We start from the raw sequence: 20,825 nt of genomic DNA, 5'->3' as shown, positions 1-20,825 counted from the left end.
ATAACTCTTAAAATACGCATTTAGAGTTTCCAGAAATGATTTAAAACTTGTAATAAGCACTTGAAATAAAAGCAAGTAGGTTCTTACTACATACCCTGCCATTTTCAATCACTGACATTACCCGTGGAAAGCATGGAAATGACAAGAAAACTGAAAATATTTACAACTCCGGGTACTTTAGGGAGTGCTTTCACTTGAATTTGCTTTCAAATACTAGGAATTCATGTTTATACAGCTCAAAATTAGTGTAGAAAGACTGTAAGTGATGACTATACTGCTTATGTTTACAACTGAGGCCGAATTTCTCGAGCGTCTTTTTGGTGAATCAGTTAATATCCTGATCGTTCCAGTACATACTTGTAAGAAAACTGTCTAATTGTGGTACAACTCTTAAAATATGCATTTAGAGTTTCCAGGAATGATTAAAATCCTGTAACAAACACTGGAAATAAAAGTAAGTAGATTATTACTACATACCCTGGCGTTTTCAATCACTGACATTACCCGTGGAAAGCAGGGAAATGACCAGAAAACTGAAAATATTTACAACTCCGGGCACTTTACCGAGCGTTTTCACTTGAATTTGCTTTCAAAAACTAGGAATTCATGTTTATACAGCTCAAAATTAGTGTACAAAGACTGTAAGTGAGGTCTATACTACTTATGTTTACAATTGAGGCCGAATTTCTCTAGCGTCTTTTTGGTGAAAGAGTCAATAACCTGTCGGTTCCAGTACATACTTTTAAGATAACTGTCTAATTGTAGTATAACTCTTAAAATACGCATTTAGAGTTTCCAGAAATTATTTAAAACTTGTATTAAGCCCTTGAAATAAAAGTAAGTAGGTTCTTACTACATACCCTGCTGTTTTCAATCACTGACATTACCCGTGGAAAGCAGGGAAATGACCAGAAAACTGAAAATATTTACAACTCCGGGCACTTTAGGGAGTGTTTTCACTTGAATTTGCTTTCAAGTACTAGGAATTCATGTTTATACAGCTCAAAATTAGTGTAGAAAGACTGTAAGTGAGGACTATACTGCTTATGTTTACAATTGAGGCCGAATTTCTCTAGCGTCTTTTTTGTGAATCAGTTAATATCCTGACGGTTCCAGTACATACTCCAAGAAAACACTCTAATTGTGGTATAACTCTTAAAATACGCATTTAGAGTTTCCAAAAATGATTTAAAACTTGTAATGAGCAACTGAAATAAAAGTAAGTAGGTTCTTACTACATACCCTGCCATTTTCAATCACTGACATTACCTGTGGAAAGCAGGGAAATGACCACAAATCTGATAATATTTACAAATACGGCCACTTTACGGAGTGTTTTCACTTGAATTTGCTTTCAAATCCTGGGAATTCATGTTTATACAGCTCGAAATTAGTGTAGAAAGACTGTAAGTGAGGACTATACTGCTTATGTTTACAATTGAGGCTGAATTTCTCTTGCGTCTTTTTGGTGAATCAGTCAATAACCTGACGGTTCCAGTATATACTTGTAAGAAAACTCTCTAATTGTGGTATAACTCCTAGAATACGCATTTAGAGTTTCCAGAAATGATTTAAAACTTGTAATAAGCACTTGAAATAAAAGTAAGTAGGTTCTTACTACATACCCTGCCGTTTTCAATCACTGACATTACCTGTGGAAAGCAGGGAAATGACCAGAAAACAGAAAATATTTACAACTCCGGGCACTTTACCGAGCGTTTTCACATGAATATGCTTTCAAATACTAGGAATTCATGTTTATACAGCTCAAAATTAGTGTACAAAGACTGTAAGTGAGGTCTATACTACTTATGTTTACAATTTAGGCCGAATTTCTCAAGCGTCTTTTTGGTGAATCAGTTAATATCCTGACGGTTCCAGTACATACTTGTAGGAAAACTCTCTAATTGTGGTATTACTCTTAAAATACGCATTTAGAGTTTCCAGAAATGATTTAAAACTTGTAATAAGCACTTGAAATAAAAGTAAGTAGGTTCTTACTACATACCCTGCAGTTTTCAATCACTGATATTACCTGTGGAAACCAGGGAAATGACCAGAAAACTGATAATATTTAAAACTACGGATACTTTAGCAATTGTTTTCACTTGAATTTGCTTTCAAATACTAGGAATTCATGGTTATACAGCTCAAAATTAGTGTAGGAAGACTGTGAGGACTATACTGCTTATGTTTACAATTTAAGCCGAATTTCTTGAGCGTCTTTTTGGTGAATCAGTTAATATCGTGACGGTTCCAGTACATACTTGTAAGAAAACTCTCCAATTGTGGTATAACTCTTAAAATACGCATTCAGAGTTTCCAGAAATGATTTAAAACTTGTAATAAGCACTTGAAATAAAAGCAAGTAGGTTCTTACTACATACCCTGCCATTTTCAATCACTGACATTACCCGTGGAAAGCATGGAAATGACAAGAAAACTGAAAATATTTACAACTCCGGGTACTTTAGGGAGTACTTTCACTTGAATTTGCTTTCAAATACTAGGAATTCATGTTTATACAGCTCAAAATTAGTGTAGAAAGACTGTAAGTGAGGACTATACTGCTTATGTTTACAACTGAGGCCGAATTTCTCTAGCGTCTTTTTGGTGAATCAGTTAATATCCTGACCGTTCCAGTTCATACTTGTAAGAAAACTGTCTAATTGTGGTACAACTCTTAAAATATGCATTTAGAGTTTCCAGGAATGATTGAAATCCTGTAACAAACACTTGAAATAAAAGTAAGTAGATTATTACTACATACCCTGGCGTTTTCAATCACTGACATTACCCGTGGAAAGCAGGGAAATGACCAGAAAACTGAAAATATTTACAACTCCGGGCACTTTACCGAGCGTTTTCACTTGAATTTGCTTTCAAAAACTAGGAATTCATGTTTATACAGCTCAAAATTAGTGTACAAAGACTGTAAGTGAGGTGTATACTACTTATGTTTACAATTGAGGCCGAATTTCTCTAGCGTCTTTTTGGTGAAAGAGTCAATAACCTGTCGGTTCCAGTACATACTTTTAAGATAACTGTCTAATTGTAGTATAACTCTTAAAATACGCATTTAGAGTTTCCAGAAATTATGGAAAACTTGTATTAAGCCCTTGAAATAAAAGTAAGTAGGTTCTTACTACATACCCTGCTGTTTTCAATCACTGACATTACCCGTGGAAAGCAGGGAAATGACCAGAAAACTGAAAATATTTACAACTCCGGGCACCTTAGGGAGTGTTTTCACTTGAACTTGCTTTCAAGTACTAGGAATTCATGGTTATACAGCTCAAAATTAGTGTAGAAAGACTGTAAGTGAGGACTATACTGCTTATGTTTACAATTGAGGCCGAATTTCTCAAGCGTTTTTTTTGTGAAAGACTCAATAACCTGTCGGTTCCAGTACATACTTTTAAGATAACTGTCTAATTGTAGTATAACTCTTAAAATACGCATTTAGAGCTTTCAGAAATTATTTAAAACTTGTAATAAGCCCTTGAAATAAAAGTAAGTAGGATCTTACTACATACCCTGCCATTTTCAATCACTGACATTACCCGTGGAAAGCAGGGAAATGACCAGAAAACTGAAAAAATTTACAACTCCGGGCACTTTACCGAGCGTTTTCACTTGAATTTGCTTTGAAGTACTAGGAATTCATGTTTATACAGCTCAAAATTAGTGTACAAACACTGTAAGTGAGGTCTATACTGCTTATGTTTACAGTTTAGGCCGAATTTCTCCAGCGTCTTTTTCGTGAATCAGTTAATATCCTGACGGTTCCAGTACATACTTGTAAGAAAACTCATTAATTGAGGTATAACTCTTAAAATACGCATTTAGAGTTTCCAAAAATGATTTAAAACTTGTAATAAGCAATTGAAATATAAGTAAGTATGTTTTTACTACATACCCTGCAGTTTTCAATCACTGACATTGCCTGTGGAAAGCAGGGAAATGACCACAAATCTGATAATATTTACAAATACGGCCACTTTAGCGAGCGTTTTCACTTGAATTTGCTTTCAAATCCTGGGAATTCATGGTTATACAGCTCAAAATTAGTGTAGAAAGACTAAGTGAGGACTATACTGCTTATGTTTACAATTGAGGCTGAATTTCTCTAGCGTCTTTTTGGTGAAAGAGTCAATAAACTGTCGGTTCCAGACATACTTTTAAGATAACTGTCTAATTGTAGTATAACTCTTAAAATACACATTTAGAGTTTCCAGAAATTATTTAAAACTTGTAATAAGCCCTTGAAATAAAAGTAAGTAGGTTCTTACTACATACCCTGCCGATTTCAATCACTGACATTACCCGTGGAAAGCAAGGAAATGAACAGAAAACTGAAAATATATACAACTCCGGGCACTTTAACGAGCGTTTTCACTTGAATATGCTTTCAAATACTAGGAATTCATGTTTATACAGCTCAAAATTAGTGTAGGAAGTCTGTAAGTGAGGACTATACTGCTTATGTTTACAATTGAGGCCGAATTTCTCAAACGTCTTTTTGGTGAATCAGTTAATATCGTGAAGGTTCCAGTACATACTTGTAAGAAAACTCTCTAATTGTGGTATAAGTCTTAAAATACGCATTTAAAGTTTCCAGAAATGATTTAAAACTTGTAATAAGCACTTGAAATTAAAGTAAGTAGGTTCTTACTACATACCCTGCAGTTTTCAATCACTGATATTACCTGTGGAAACCAGGGAAATGACAAGAAAACTGATAATATTTAAAACTACGGCCACTTTAGCGAGCGTTTTCACTTGAATTTGCTTTCAAATACTAGGAATTTATGGTTATACAGCTCAAAATTAGTGTAGGAAGACTGTGAGGACTATACTGCTTATGTTTACAATTTAAGCCGAATTTCTCCAGCGTCTTTTCCGTGAATCAGTTAACATCCTGACGGTTCCAGTACATACTTGTAAGAAAACTCATTAATTGTGGTATAACTCTTAAAATACGCATTTAGAGTTTCCAGAAATGATTTAAAACTTGTAATAAGCACTTGAAATAAAAGCAAGTAGGTTCTTACTACATACCCTGCCATTTTCAATCACTGACATTACCCGTGGAAAGCATGGAAATGACAAGAAAACTGAAAATATTTACAACTCCGGGTACTTTAGGGAGTGCTTTCACTTGAATTTGCTTTCAAATACTAGGAATTCATGTTTATACAGCTCAAAATTAGTGTAGAAAGACTGTAAGTGAGGACTATACTGCTTATGTTTACAAGTGAGGCCGAATTTCTCGAGCGTCTTTTTGGTGAATCAGTTAATATCCTGATCGTTCCAGTACATACTTGTAAGAAAACTGTCTAATTGTGGTACAACTCTTAAAATATGCATTTAGAGTTTCCAGGAATGATTAAAATCCTGTAACAAACACTGGAAATAAAAGTAAGGAGATTATTACTACATACCCTGGCGTTTTCAATCACTGACATTACCCGTGGAAAGCAGGGAAATGACCAGAAAACTGAAAATATTTACAACTCCGGGCACTTTACCGAGCGTTTTCACTTGAATTTGCTTTCAAAAACTAGGAATTCATGTTTATACAGCTCAAAATTAGTGTACAAAGACTGTAAGTGAGGTCTATACTACTTATGTTTACAATTGAGGCCGAATTTCTCTAGCGTCTTTTTGGTGAAAGAGTCAATAACCTGTCGGTTCCAGTACATACTTTTAAGATAACTGTCTAATTGTAGTATAACTCTTAAAATACGCATTTAGAGTTTCCAGAAATTATTTAAAACTTGTATTAAGCCCTTGAAATAAAAGTAAGTAGGTTCTTACTACATACCCTGCTGTTTTCAATCACTGACATTACCCGTGGAAAGCAGGGAAATGACCAGAAAACTGAAAATATTTACAACTCCGGGCACTTTAGGGAGTGTTTTCACTTGAATTTGCTTTCAAGTACTAGGAATTCATGTTTATACAGCTCAAAATTAGTGTAGAAAGACTGTAAGTGAGGACTATACTGCTTATGTTTACAATTGAGGCCGAATTTCTCTAGCGTCTTTTTTGTGAATCAGTTAATATCCTGACGGTTCCAGTACATACTCCAAGAAAACACTCTAATTGTGGTATAACTCTTAAAATACGCATTTAGAGTTTCCAAAAATGATTTAAAACTTGTAATGAGCAACTGAAATAAAAGTAAGTAGGTTCTTACTACATACCCTGCCATTTTCAATCACTGACATTACCTGTGGAAAGCAGGGAAATGACCACAAATCTGATAATATTTACAAATACGGCCACTTTACGGAGTGTTTTCACTTGAATTTGCTTTCAAATCCTGGGAATTCATGTTTATACAGCTCGAAATTAGTGTAGAAAGACTGTAAGTGAGGACTATACTGCTTATGTTTACAATTGAGGCTGAATTTCTCTTGCGTCTTTTTGGTGAATCAGTCAATAACCTGACGGTTCCAGTATATACTTGTAAGAAAACTCTCTAATTGTGGTATAACTCCTAGAATACGCATTTAGAGTTTCCAGAAATGATTTAAAACTTGTAATAAGCACTTGAAATAAAAGTAAGTAGGTTCTTACTACATACCCTGCCGTTTTCAATCACTGACATTACCTGTGGAAAGCAGGGAAATGACCAGAAAACGGAAAATATTTACAACTCCGGGCACTTTACCGAGCGTTTTCACATGAATATGCTTTCAAATACTAGGAATTCATGTTTATAGAGCTCAAAATTAGTGTACAAAGACTGTAAGTGAGGTCTATACTACTTATGTTTACAATTTAGGCCGAATTTCTCAAGCGTCTTTTTGGTGAATCAGTTAATATCCTGACGGTTCCAGTACATACTTGTAGGAAAACTCTCTAATTGTGGTATTACTCTTAAAATACGCATTTAGAGTTTCCAGAAATGATTTAAAACTTGTAATAAGCACTTGAAATAAAAGTAAGTAGGTTCTTACTACATACCCTGCAGTTTTCAATCACTGATATTACCTGTGGAAACCAGGGAAATGACCAGAAAACTGATAATATTAAAAACTACGGATACTTTAGCAATTGTTTTCACTTGAATTTGCTTTCAAATACTAGGAATTCATGGTTATACAGCTCAAAATTAGTGTAGGAAGACTGTGAGGACTATACTGCTTATGTTTACAATTTAAGCCGAATTTCTCGAGCGTCTTTTTGGTGAATCAGTTAATATCGTGACGGTTCCAGTACATACTTGTAAGAAAACTCTCCAATTGTGGTATAACTCTTAAAATACGCATTCAGAGTTTCCAGAAATGATTTAAAACTTGTAATATGCACTTGAAATAAAAACAAGTAGGTTCTTACTACATACCCTGCCATTTTCAATCACTGACATTACCCGTGGAAAGCATGGAAATGACAAGAAAACTGAAAATATTTACAACTCCGGGTACTTTAGGGAGTACTTTCACTTGAATTTGCTTTCAAATACTAGGAATTCATGTTTATACAGCTCAAAATTAGTGTAGAAAGACTGTAAGTGAGGACTATACTGCTTATGTTTACAACTGAGGCCGAATTTCTCTAGCGTCTTTTTGGTGAATCAGTTAATATCCTGACCGTTCCAGTTCATACTTGTAAGAAAACTGTCTAATTGTGGTACAACTCTTAAAATATGCATTTAGAGTTTCCAGGAATGATTGAAATCCTGTAACAAACACTTGAAATAAAAGTAAGTAGATTATTACTACATACCCTGGCGTTTTCAATCACTGACATTACCCGTGGAAAGCAGGGAAATGACCAGAAAACTGAAAATATTTACAACTCCGGGCACTTTACCGAGCGTTTTCACTTGAATTTGCTTTCAAAAACTAGGAATTCATGTTTATACAGCTCAAAATTAGTGTACAAAGACTGTAAGTGAGGTGTATACTACTTATGTTTACAATTGAGGCCGAATTTCTCTAGCGTCTTTTTGGTGAAAGAGTCAATAACCTGTCGGTTCCAGTACATACTTTTAAGATAACTGTCTAATTGTAGTATAACTCTTAAAATACGCATTTAGAGTTTCCAGAAATTATGGAAAACTTGTATTAAGCCCTTGAAATAAAAGTAAGTAGGTTCTTACTACATACCCTACTGTTTTCAATCACTGACATTACCCGTGGAAAGCAGGGAAATGACCAGAAAACTGAAAATATTTACAACTCCGGGCACCTTAGGGAGTGTTTTCACTTGAACTTGCTTTCAAGTACTAGGAATTCATGGTTATACAGCTCAAAATTAGTGTAGAAAGACTGTAAGTGAGGACTATACTGCTTATGTTTACAATTGAGGCCGAATTTCTCAAGCGTTTTTTTTGTGAAAGACTCAATAACCTGTCGGTTCCAGTACATACTTTTAAGATAACTGTCTAATTGTAGTATAACTCTTAAAATACGCATTTAGAGCTTTCAGAAATTATTTAAAACTTGTAATAAGCCCTTGAAATAAAAGTAAGTAGGATCTTACTACATACCCTGCCATTTTCAATCACTGACATTACCCGTGGAAAGCAGGGAAATGACCAGAAAACTGAAAAAATTTACAACTCCGGGCACTTTACCGAGCGTTTTCACTTGAATTTGCTTTGAAGTACTAGGAATTCATGTTTAAACAGCTCAAAATTAGTGTACAAACACTGTAAGTGAGGTCTATACTGCTTATGTTTACAGTTTAGGCCGAATTTCTCCAGCGTCTTTTTCGTGAATCAGTTAATATCCTGACGGTTCCAGTACATACTTGTAAGAAAACTCATTAATTGAGGTATAACTCTTAAAATACGCATTTAGAGTTTCCAGGAATGACTAAAATCGTGTAATAAACACTTGAAATAAAAGTAAGTAGATTATTACTACATATCCTGGCGTTTTCAATCACTGACATTACCCGTGGAAAGCAGGGAAATGACCAGAAAACTGAAAATATTTACAACTGCGGGCACTTTAGGGAGTGTTTTCGCTTGAATTTGCTTTCAAATACTAGGAATTCATGGTTATACAGCTCAAAATTAGTGTAGAAAGACTGTAAGTGAGGACTATACTGCTTATGTTTACAATTGAGGCCGAATTTCTCTAGCGTCTTTTTGGTGAAAGAGTCAATAACCTGTAGATTCCAGTACATACTTTTAAGATAACTGTCTAATTGTAGTATAACTCTTAAAATACGCATTTAGAGTTTCCAGAAATGATTTAAAACTTGTAATAAGCAACGGAAATAAAAGTAAGTGTGTTCTTACTACATACCCTGCAGTTTTCAATCACTGACATTGCCCGTGGAAAGCAGGGTAATGACCAAAAATCTGATAATATTTACAAATACAGCCACTTTAGCGAGCGTTTTCACCTGAATTTGCTTTCAAATACTGGGAATTCATGTTTATACAGCTCAAAATTAGTGTAGAAAGACTGTAAGTGAGGACTATACTGCTAATGTTTACAATTGAGGCCGAATTTCTCTAGCGTCTTTTTGGTGAATCAGTCAATAACCTGACGGTTCCAGTATATACTTGTAAGAAAACTCTCTAATTGTGGTATAACTCCTAGAATACGCATTTAGAGTTTCCAGAAATGATTTAAAACTTGTAATAAGCACTTGAAATAAAAGTAAGTAGGTTCTTACTACATACCCTGCCGTTTTCAATCACTGACATTACCTGTGGAAAGCAGGGAAATGACCAGAAAACAGAAAATATTTACAACTCCGGGCACTTTAACGAGCGTTTTCACTTGAAATTGCTTTCAAGTACTAGGAATTCATGTTTATACAGCTCAAAATTAGTGTACGAACACTGTAAGTGAGGTCTATACTGCTTATGTTTACAATTTCGGCTGAATTTCTCGAGCGTCTTTTTCGTGAATCAGTTAATATCCTGACGGTTCCAGTACATACTTGTAAGAAAACTCATTAATTGTGGTATAACTCTTAAAATACGCATTTAGAGTTTCCAGAAATGATTTAAAACTTGTAATAAGCACTTGAAATAAAAGTAAGTATGTTGTTACTACATACCCTGCAGTTTTCAATCACTGACATTGCCTGTGGAAAGCAGGGAAATGACCACAAATCTGATAATATTTACAAATACGGCCATTTTAGCGAGCGTTTTCACTTGAATTTGCTTTCAAATCCTGGGAATTCATGTTTATACAGCTCAAAATTAGTGTAGAAAGACTGTAAGTGAGGACTATACTGCTTATGTTTACAATTGAGGCCGAATTTCTCTAGCGTCTTTTTGGTGAAAGAGTCAATAACCTGTCGGTTCCAGACATACTTTTAAGATAACTGTCTAATTGTAGTATAACTCTTAAAATACACATTTAGAGTTTCCAGAAATTATTTAAAACTTGTAATAAGCCCTTGAAATAAAAGTAAGTAGGTTCTTACTACATACCCTGCCGTTTTTAATCACTGACATTACCGGTGGAAAGCAGGGAAATGACCAGAAAACTGAAAATATTTACAAATACGGCCACTTTAGCGAGCGTTTTCACTTGAATTTGCTTTTAAATACTGGGAATTCATGTTTATACAGCTCAAAATTAGTGTAGAAAGACTGTAAGTGAGGACTATACTGCTTATGTTTCCAATTGAGGCCGAATTTCTCTATCGTCTTTGTGGTGAAAGAGTCAATAACCTGTCGGTTCCAGAACATACTTTTAAGATAACCGTGTAATTGTAGTAAAACTCTTAAAATACGCATTTAGAGTTTCCAGAAATTATTTAAAACTTGTAATAAGCCCTTGAAATAAAAGTAAGTAGGTTCTTACTACATACCCTGCCATTTTCAATCACTGACATTACAAGTGGAAAGCAGGGAAATGTCCAGAAAACTGAAAATATTTACAACTCCGGGCACTTTAGGGAGTGTTTTCACTTGAATTTTCTTTCAAGTACTAGGAATTCATGGTTATACAGCTCAAAATTAGTGTAGAAAGACTGTAAGTGAGGACTATACTGCTTATGTTTACAATTGAGGCCGAATTTCTCTAGCGTTTTTTTTGTGAAAGACTCAATAACCTGTCGGTTCCAGTACATACTTTTAAGATAACTGTCTAATTGTAGTATAACTCTTAAAATACGCATTTAGAGCTTTCAGAAATTATTTAAAACTTGTAATAAGCCCTTGAAATAAAAGTAAGTAGGATCTTACTACATACCCTGCTGTTTTCAATCACTGACATTACCCGTGGAAAGCAGGGAAATGACGAGAAAACTGAAAATATTTACAACTCCGGGCACTTTACCGAGCGTTTTCACTTGAATTTGCTTTCAAGGACTAGGAATTCATGTTTATACAGCTCAAAATTAGTGTACAAACACTGTAAGTGAGGTATATACTGCTTATTTTTACAATTTAGGCCGAATTTCTCGAGCGTCTTTTTCGTGAATCAGTTAATATCCTGACGGTTCCAGTACATACTTGTAAGAAAACTCATTAATTGTGGTATAACTCTTAAAATACGCATTTAGAGTTTCCAGAAATGATTTAAAACTTGTAATAAGCAATTGAAATAAAAGTAAGTATGTTCTTACTACATACCCTGCAGTTTTCAATCACTGACATTGCCTGTGGAATGCAGGGAAATGACCACAAATCTGATAATATTTACAAATACGGCCATTTTAGCGAGCGTTTTCACTTGAATTTGCTTTCAAATCCTGGGAATTCATGTTCATACAGCTCAAAATTAGTGTAGAAAGACTAAGTGAGGACTATACTGCTTATGTTTACAATTGAGGCTGAATTTCTCTAGCGTCTTTTTGGTGAAAGAGTCAATAAACTGTCGGTTCCAGACATACTTTTAAGATAACTGTCTAATTGTAGTATAACTCTTAAAATACACATTTAGAGTTTCCAGAAATTATTTAAAACTTGTAATAAGCCCTTGAAATAAAAGTAAGTAGGTTCTTACTACATACCCTGCCGATTTCAATCACTGACATTACCGGTGGAAAGCAGGGAAATGAACAGAAAACTGAAAATATTTACAACTCCGGGCACTTTAACGAGCGTTTTCACTTGAATATGCTTTCAAATACTAGGAATTCATGTTTATACATCTCAAAATTAGTGTAGGAAGTCTGTAAGTGAGGACTATACTGCTTATGTTTACAATTGAGGCCGAATTTCTCAAACGTCTTTTTGGTGAATCAGTTAATATCGTGACGGTTCCAGTACATACTTGTAAGAAAACTCTCTAATTGTGGTATAAGTCTTAAAATACGCATTTAAAGTTTCCAGAAATGATTTAAAACTTGTAATAAGCACTTGAAATTAAAGTAAGTAGGTTCTTACTACATACCCTGCAGTTTTCAATCACTGATATTACCTGTGGAAACCAGGGAAATGACCAGAAAACTGATAATATTTAAAACTACGGCCACTTTAGCGAGCGTTTTCACTTCAATTTGCTTTCAAATACTAGGAATTCATGGTTATACAGTTTAAAATTAGTGTAGAAAGACTGTGAGGACTATATTGCTTATGTTTCCAATTGAGGCCGAATTTCTCTAGCGTCTTTTTGGTGAATCAGTCAATATCCTGACGGTTCCAGTATATACTTGTAAGAAAACTCTCTAATTGTGGTATAACTCTTAGAATACGCATTTAGAGTTTCCAGAAATGATTTAAAACTTGTAATAAGCACTTGAAATACAAGTAAGTAGGTTCTTACTACATACCCTGCCATTTTCAATCACTGACATTACCCGTGGAAAGCAGGGATATGACAAGAAAACAGAAAATATTTACAACTCCGGGCACTTTAGGGAGTGTTTTCACTTGAATTTGCTTTCAAATACTAGGAATTCATGGTTATACAGCTCAAAATTAGTGTAGGAAGACTGTAAGTGAGGACTATACTGCTTATGTTTATAATTTAAGCCGAATTTCTCGAGCGTCTTTTTGGTGAATCAGTTAATATCGTGACGGTTCCAGTACATACTTGTAAGAAAACTCTCCAATTGTGGTATAACTCTTAAAATACGCATTTAGAGTTTCCAGAAATGATTTAAAACTTGTAATAAGCACTTGAAATAAAAGTAATTAGGTTCTTACTACATACCCTGCCATTTTCAATCACTGAAATTACCCGTGGAAAGCAGGGAAATGACAAGAAAACTGAAAATATTTACAACTCCGGGTACTTTAGGGAGTGCTTTCACTTGAATTTGCTTTCAAATACTAGGAATTCATGTTTATACAGCTCAAAATTAGTGTAGAAAGACTTTAAATGAGGACTATACTGCTAATGTTTACAATTGAGGCCGGTTTCTCTATCGTCTTTTTGGTGAATCAGTCAATAACCTGTCGGTTCCAGTATATACTTGTAAGAAAACTGTCTAATTGTGGTATAACTCTTAAAATACGCATTTAGAGTTTCCAGAAATGATTCAAAACTTGTAATAAGCAACTGAAATAAAAGTAAGTGTGTTTTTACTACATACCCTGCAGTTTTCAATCACTGACATTGCCCGTGGAAAGCAGGGTAATGACCAAAAATCTGATAATATTTACAAATACAGCCACTTTAGCGAGCGTTTTCACCTGAATTTGCTTTCAAATACTGGGAATTCATGTTTATATAGCTCAAAATTAGTGTAGAAAGACTGTAAGTGAGGACTATACTGCTAATGTTTACAATTGAGGCCGAATTTCTCTAGCGTCTTTTTGGTGAATCAGTCAATAACCTGACGGTTCCAGTATATACTTGTAAGAAAACTCTCTAATTGTGGTATAACTCCTAGAATACGCATTTAGAGTTTCCAGAAATGATTTAAAACTTGTAATAAGCACTTGAAATAAAAGTAAGTAGGTTCTTACTACATAACCTGCCGTTTTCAATCACTGACATTACCTGTGGAAAGCAGGGAAATGACCAGAAAACAGAAAATATTTACAACTCCGGGCACTTTAACGAGCGTTTTCACTTGAATTTGCTTTCAAGTACTAGGAATTCATGTTTATACAGCTCAAAATTAGTGTAGAAAGACTGTAATTGAGGACTATACTGCTTATGTTTACAATTGAGGCCGAATTTCTCTAGCGTCTTTTTGGTGAAAGAGTGAATAACCTGTCGGTTCCAGACATACTTTTAAGATAACTGTCTAATTGTAGTATAACTCTTAAAATACACATTTAGAGTTTCCAGAAATTATTTAAAACTTGTAATAAGCCCTTGAAATAAAAGTAAGTAGGTTCTTACTACATACCGTGCCGTTTTCAATCACTGACATTACCGGTGGAAAGCAGGGAAATGACCAGAAAACTGAAAATATTTACAACTCCGGGGACCTTAGGGAGTGTTTTCACTTGAATTTGCTTTCAAGTACTAGGAATTCATGGTTATACAGCTCAAAATTAGTGTAGAAAGACTATAAGTGAGGACTATACTGCTTATGTTTACAATTGAGGCCGAATTTCTCAAGCGTTTTTTTTGTGAAAGACTCAATAACCTGTCGGTTCCAGTACATACTTTTAAGATAACTGACTAATTGTAGTATAACTCTTAAAATACGCATTTAGAGCTTTCAGAAATTATTTAAAACTTGTAATAAGCCCTTGAAATAAAAGTAAGTAGGATCTTACTACATACCCTGCCGTTTTCAATCACTGACATTACCCGTGGAAAGCAGGGAAATGACCAGAAAACTGAAAATATTTACAACTCCGGGCACTTTACCGAGCGTTTTCACTTGAATTTGCTTTGAAGTACTAGGAATTCATGTTTATACAGCTCAAAATTAGTGTACAAACACTGTAAGTGAGGTCTATACTGCTTATGTTTACAATTTATGTCGAATTTCTCCAGCGTCTTTTTCGTGAATCAGTTAATATCCTGACGGTTCCAGTACATACTTGTAAGAAAACTCATTAATTGAGGTATAACTCTTAAAATACGCATTTAGAGTTTCCAAAAATGATTTAAAACTTGTAATAAGCAATTGAAATAAAAGTAAGTATGTTTTTACTACATACCCTGCAGTTTTCAATCACTGACATTGCCTGTGGAAAGCAGGGAAATGACCACAAATCTGATAATATTTACAAATACGGCCACTTTAGCGAGCGTTTTCACTTGAATTTGCTTTCAAATCCTGGGAATTCATGTTTATACAGCTCAAAATTAGTGTAGAAAGACTAAGTGAGGACTATACTGCTTATGTTTACAATTGAGGCAGAATTTCTCTAGCGTCTTTTTGGTGAAAGAGTCAATAAACTGTCGGTTCCAGACATACTTTTAAGATAACTGTCTAATTGTAGTATAACTCTTAAAATACACATTTAGAGTTTCCAGAAATTATTTAAAACTTGTAATAAGCCCTTGAAATAAAAGTAAGTAGGTTCTTACTACATACCCTGCCGATTTCAATCACTGACATTACCCGTGGAAAGCAGGGAAATGAACAGAAAACTGAAAATATATACAACTCCGGGTACTTTAGGGACTGCTTTCACTTGAATTTGCTTTCAAATACTAGGAATTCATGTTTATACAGCTCAAAATTAGTGTAGGAAGTCTGTAAGTGAGGACTATACTGCTTATGTTTACAATTGAGGCCGAATTTCTCAACCGTCTTTTTGGTGAATCAGTTAATATCGTGACGGTTCCAGTACATACTTGTAAGAAAACTCTCTAATTGTGGTATAAGTCTTAAAATACGCATTTAAAGTTTCCAGAAATGATTTAAAACTTGTAATAAGCACTTGAAATTAAAGTAAGTTGGTTCTTACTACATACCCTGCAGTTTTCAATCACTGATATTACCTGTGGAAACCAGGGAAATGACCAGAAAACTGATAATATTTAAAACTACGGCCACTTTAGCGAGCGTTTTCACTTGAATTTGCTTTCAAATACTAGGAATTTATGGTTATACAGCTCAAAATTAGTGTAGGAAGACTGTGAGGACTATACTGCTTATGTTTCCAATTTAAGCCGAATTTCTCGAGCGTCTTTTTGCTGAATCAGTTAATATCGTGACGGTTCCAGTACATACTTGTAAGAAAACTCATTAATTGTGGTATAACTCTTAAAATACGCATGTAGAGTTTCCAGAAATGATTTAAAACTTGTAATAAGCACCTGAAATAAAAGCAAGTAGGTTCTTACTACATACCCTGCCATTTTCAATCACTGACATTACCCGTGGAAAGCAGGGAAATGACAAGAAAACTGAAAATATTTACAACTCCGGGTACTTTAGGGAGTGCTTTCACTTGAATTTGCTTTCAAATACTAGGAATTCATGTTTATACAGCTCAAAATTAGTGTAGAAAGACTTTAAATGAGGACTATACTGCTAATGTTTACAATTGAGGCCGAATTTCTCCAGCGTCTTTTCGGTGAATCAGTCAATAACCTGACGGTTCCAGTATATACTTGTAAGAAAACTCTCTAATTCTGGTATAACTCCTAGAATACGCATTTAGAGTTTCTAGAAATTATTTAAAACTTGTAATAAGCACTTGAAATAAAAGTAAGTAGGTTCTTACTACATACCCTGCTTTTTTAATCACTGACAGTACCTGTGGAAAGCAGGGAAATGACCAGAAAACAGAAAATATTTACAAATCCGGGCACTTTAACGAGCGTTTTCACTTGAATTTGCTTTCAAGTACTAGGAATTCATGTTTATACAGCTCAAAATTAGTGTACGAACACTGTAAGTGAGGTCTATACTGCTTATGTTTACAATTTAGGCCGAATTTCTCGAGCGTCTTTTTCGTGAATCAGTTAATATCCTGACGGTACCAGTACATACTTGTAAGAAAACTCATTAATTGTGGTATAAATCTTAAAATACGCATTTAGAGTTTCCAGAAATGATTTAAAACTTGTAATAAGCACTTGAAATAAAAGTAAGTATGTTGTTACTACATACCCTGCAGTTTTCAATCACTGACATTGCCTGTGGAAAGCAGGGAAATGACCACGAATCTGATAATATTAACAAATACGGCCATTTTAGCGAGCGTTTTCACTTGAATTTGCTTTCAAATCCTGGGAATTCATGTTTATACAGCTCATAATTAGTGTAGAAAGACTGTAAGTGAGGACTATACTGCTTATGTTTACAATTGAGGCCGAATTTCTCTAGCGTCTTTTTGGTGAAAGAGTCAATAACCTGTCGGTTCCAGACATACTTTTAAGATAACTGTCTAATTGTAGTATAACTCTTAAAATACACATTTAGAGTTTCCAGAAATTATTTAAAACTTGTAATAAGCCCTTGAAATAAAAGTAAGTAGGTTCTTACTACATACCCTGCCATTTTCAATCACTGACATTACCCGTGGAAAGCAGGGAAATGACCAGAAAACTGAAAATATTTACAACTCCGGGCACCTTAGGGAGTGTTTTCACTTGAATTTTCTTTCAAGTACTAGGAATTCATGGTTATACAGCTCAAAATTAGTGTAGAAAGACTGTAAGTGAGGACTATACTGCTTATGTTTACAATTGAGGGCGAATTTCTCAAGCGTTTTTTTTGTGAAAGACTCAATAACCTGTCGGTTCCAGTACATACTTTTAAGATAACTGTCTAATTGTAGTATAACTCTTAAAATACGCATTTAGAGCTTTCAGAAATTATTTAAAACTTGTTATAAGCCCTTGAAATAAAAGTAAGTAGGATCTTACTACATACCCTGCCGTTTTCAATCACTGACATTACCCGTGGAAAGCAGGGAAATGACCAGAAAACTGAAAATATTTACAACTCCGGGCACTTTACCGAGCGTTTTCACTTGAATTTGCTTTCAAGTACTAGGAATTCATGTTTATACAGCTCAAAATTAGTGTACAAACACTGTAAGTGAGGTATATACTGCTTATGTTTACAATTTAGGCCGAATTTCTCGAGCGTCTTTTTGGTGAATCAGTTAATATCCTGACGGTTCCAGTACATACTTGTAAGAAAACTCATTAATTGAGGTATAACTCTTAAAATACGCATTTAGAGTTTCCAAAAATGATTTAAAACTTGTAATAAGCAATTGAAATAAAAGTAAGTATGTTCTTACTACATACCCTGCAGTTTTCAATCACTGACATTGCCTGTGGAAAGCAGGGAAATGACCACAAATCTGATAATATTTACAAATACGGCCACTTTAGCGAGCGTTTTCACTTGAATTTGCTTTCAAATCCTGGGAATTCATGTTTATACAGCTCAAAATTAGAGTAGAAAGACTAAGTGAGGACTATACTGCTTATGTTTACAATTGAGGCTGAATTTCTCTAGCGTCTTTTTGGTGAAAGAGTCAATAAACTGTCGGTTCCAGACATACTTTTAAGATAACTGTCTAATTGTAGTATAACTCTTAAAATACACATTTAGAGTTTCCAGAAATTATTTAAAACTTGTAATAAGCCCTTGAAATAAAAGTAAGTAGGTTCTTACTACATACCCTGCCGATTTCAATCACTGACATTACCCGTGGAAAGCAGGGAAATGAACAGAAAACTGAAAATATATACAACTCCGGGCACTTTAACGAGCGTTTTCACTTGAATATGCTTTCAAATACTAGGAATTCATGTTTATACAGCTCAAAATTAGTGTAGGAAGTCTGTAAGTGAGGACTATACTGCTTATGTTTACAATTGAGGCCGAATTTCTCAAACGTCTTTTTGGTGAATCAGTTAATATCGTGACGGCTCCAGTACATACTTGTCAGAAAACTCTCTAATTGTGGTATAAGTCTTAAAATACGCATTTAAAGTTTCCAGAAATGATTTAAAACTTGTAATAAGCACTTGAAATTAAAGTAAGTAGGTTCTTACTACATACCCTGCAGTTTTCAATCACTGATATTACCTGTGGAAACCAGGGAAATGACCAGAAAACTGATAATATTTAAAACTACGGCCACTTTAGCGAGCGTTTTCACTTCAATTTGCTTTCAAATACTAGGAATTTATGGTTATACAGCTCAAAATTAGTGTAGGAAGACTGTGAGGACTATACTGCTTATGTTTACAATTGAGGCCGAATTTCTCGAGCGTCTTTTTGGTGAATCAGTTAATATCCTGACCGTTCCAGTACATACTTGTAAGAAAACTCTCTAATTGTGGTATAAGTCTTTTTTTTTTTTTTTAATATATTTTATTGATTTTTTACAGAGAGGAAGGGAGAGAGATAGAGTGTTAGAAACATCGATGAGAGAGAAACATCGACCAGCTGCCTCCTGCACATCACCCACTGGGGATATGCCCGCAACCCAGGTACATGCCCCCGACGGGAATCGAACCCGGGACCCTTCAGTCCGCAGGCCGACGCTCTATCCACTGAGCCAAACCGGTCTCGGCAAAGTCTTAAAATACCCATTTAAAGTTTCCAGAAATGATTTAAAACTTGTAATAAGCACTTGAAATTAAAGTAAGTAGGTTCTTACTACATACCCTGCAGTTTTCAATCACTGATATTACCTGTGGAAACCAGGGAAATGATCAGAACTGATAATATTTAAAACTACGGCCACTTTAGCGAGCGTTTTCACTTGAATTTGCTTTCAAATACTAGGAATTTATGGTTATACAGCTCAAAATTAGTGTAGGAAGACTGTGAGGACTATACTGCTTATGTTTACAATTTAAGCCGAATTTCTCGAGCGTCTTTTTGGTGAATCAGTTAATATCGTGACGGTTCCAGTACATACTTGTAAGAAAACTCATTAATTGTGGTATAACTCTTAAAATACGCATTTAGAGATTCCAGAAATGATTTAAAACTTGTAATAAGCACTTGAAATAAAAGCAAGTAGGTTCTTACTACATACCTTGCCATTTTCAATCACTGACATTACCCGTGGAAAGCATGGAAATGACAAGAAAACTGAAAATATTTACAACTCCGGGTACTTTAGGGAGTGCTTTCACTTGAATTTGCTTTCAAATACTAGGAATTCATGTTTATACAGCTCAAAATTAGTGTAGAAAGACTGTAAGTGAGGACTATACTGCTTATGTTTACAACTGAGGCCGAATTTCTCGAGCGTCTTTTTGGTGAATCAGTTAATATCCTGACCGTTCTCGTACATACTTGTAAGAAAACTGTCTAATTGTGGTACAACTCTTAAAATATGCATTTAGAGTTTCCAGGAATGATTAAAATCCTGTAACAAACACTTGAAATAAAAGTAAGTAGATTATTACTACATACCCTGGCGTTTTCAATCACTGACATTACCCGTGGAAAGCAGGGAAATGACCAGAAAACTGAAAATATTTACAACTCCGGGCACTTTACCGAGCGTTTTCACTTGAATTTACTTTCAAAAACTAGGAATTCATGTTTATACAGCTCAAAATTAGTGAACAAAGACTGTAAGTGAGGTCTATACTACTTATGTTTACAATTGAGGCCGAATTTCTCTATCGTCTTTGTGGTGAAAGAGTCAATAACCTGTCGGTTCCAGTACATACTTTTAAGATAACTGTCTAATTGTAGTATAACTCTTAAAATACGCATTTAGAGTTTCCAGAAATTATTTAAAACTTGTATTAAGCCCTTGAAATAAAAGTAAGTAGGATCTTACTACATACCCTGCCGTTTTCAATCACTGACATTACCCGTGGAAAGCAGGGAAATGACCAGAAAACTGAAAATATTTACAACTCCGGGCACTTTACCGAGCGTTTTCACTTGAATTTGCTTTCAAGTACTAGGAATTCATGTTTATACAGCTCAAAATTAGTGTACAAACACTGTAAGTGAGTTCTATACTACTTATGTTTCCAATTTAGGCCGAATTTCTCTAGCGTCTTTTTGGTGAATCAGTTAATATCCTGACG

Source organism: Myotis nattereri (genome assembly GCF_964212035.1).
Source record: "Myotis nattereri genome assembly, chromosome: 8".
Lineage (NCBI taxonomy): Eukaryota > Metazoa > Chordata > Mammalia > Chiroptera > Vespertilionidae > Myotis > Myotis nattereri.
The sequence above is the reverse complement of the archived record's forward strand: the minus strand, read 5'-3'. Positions refer to the sequence as shown.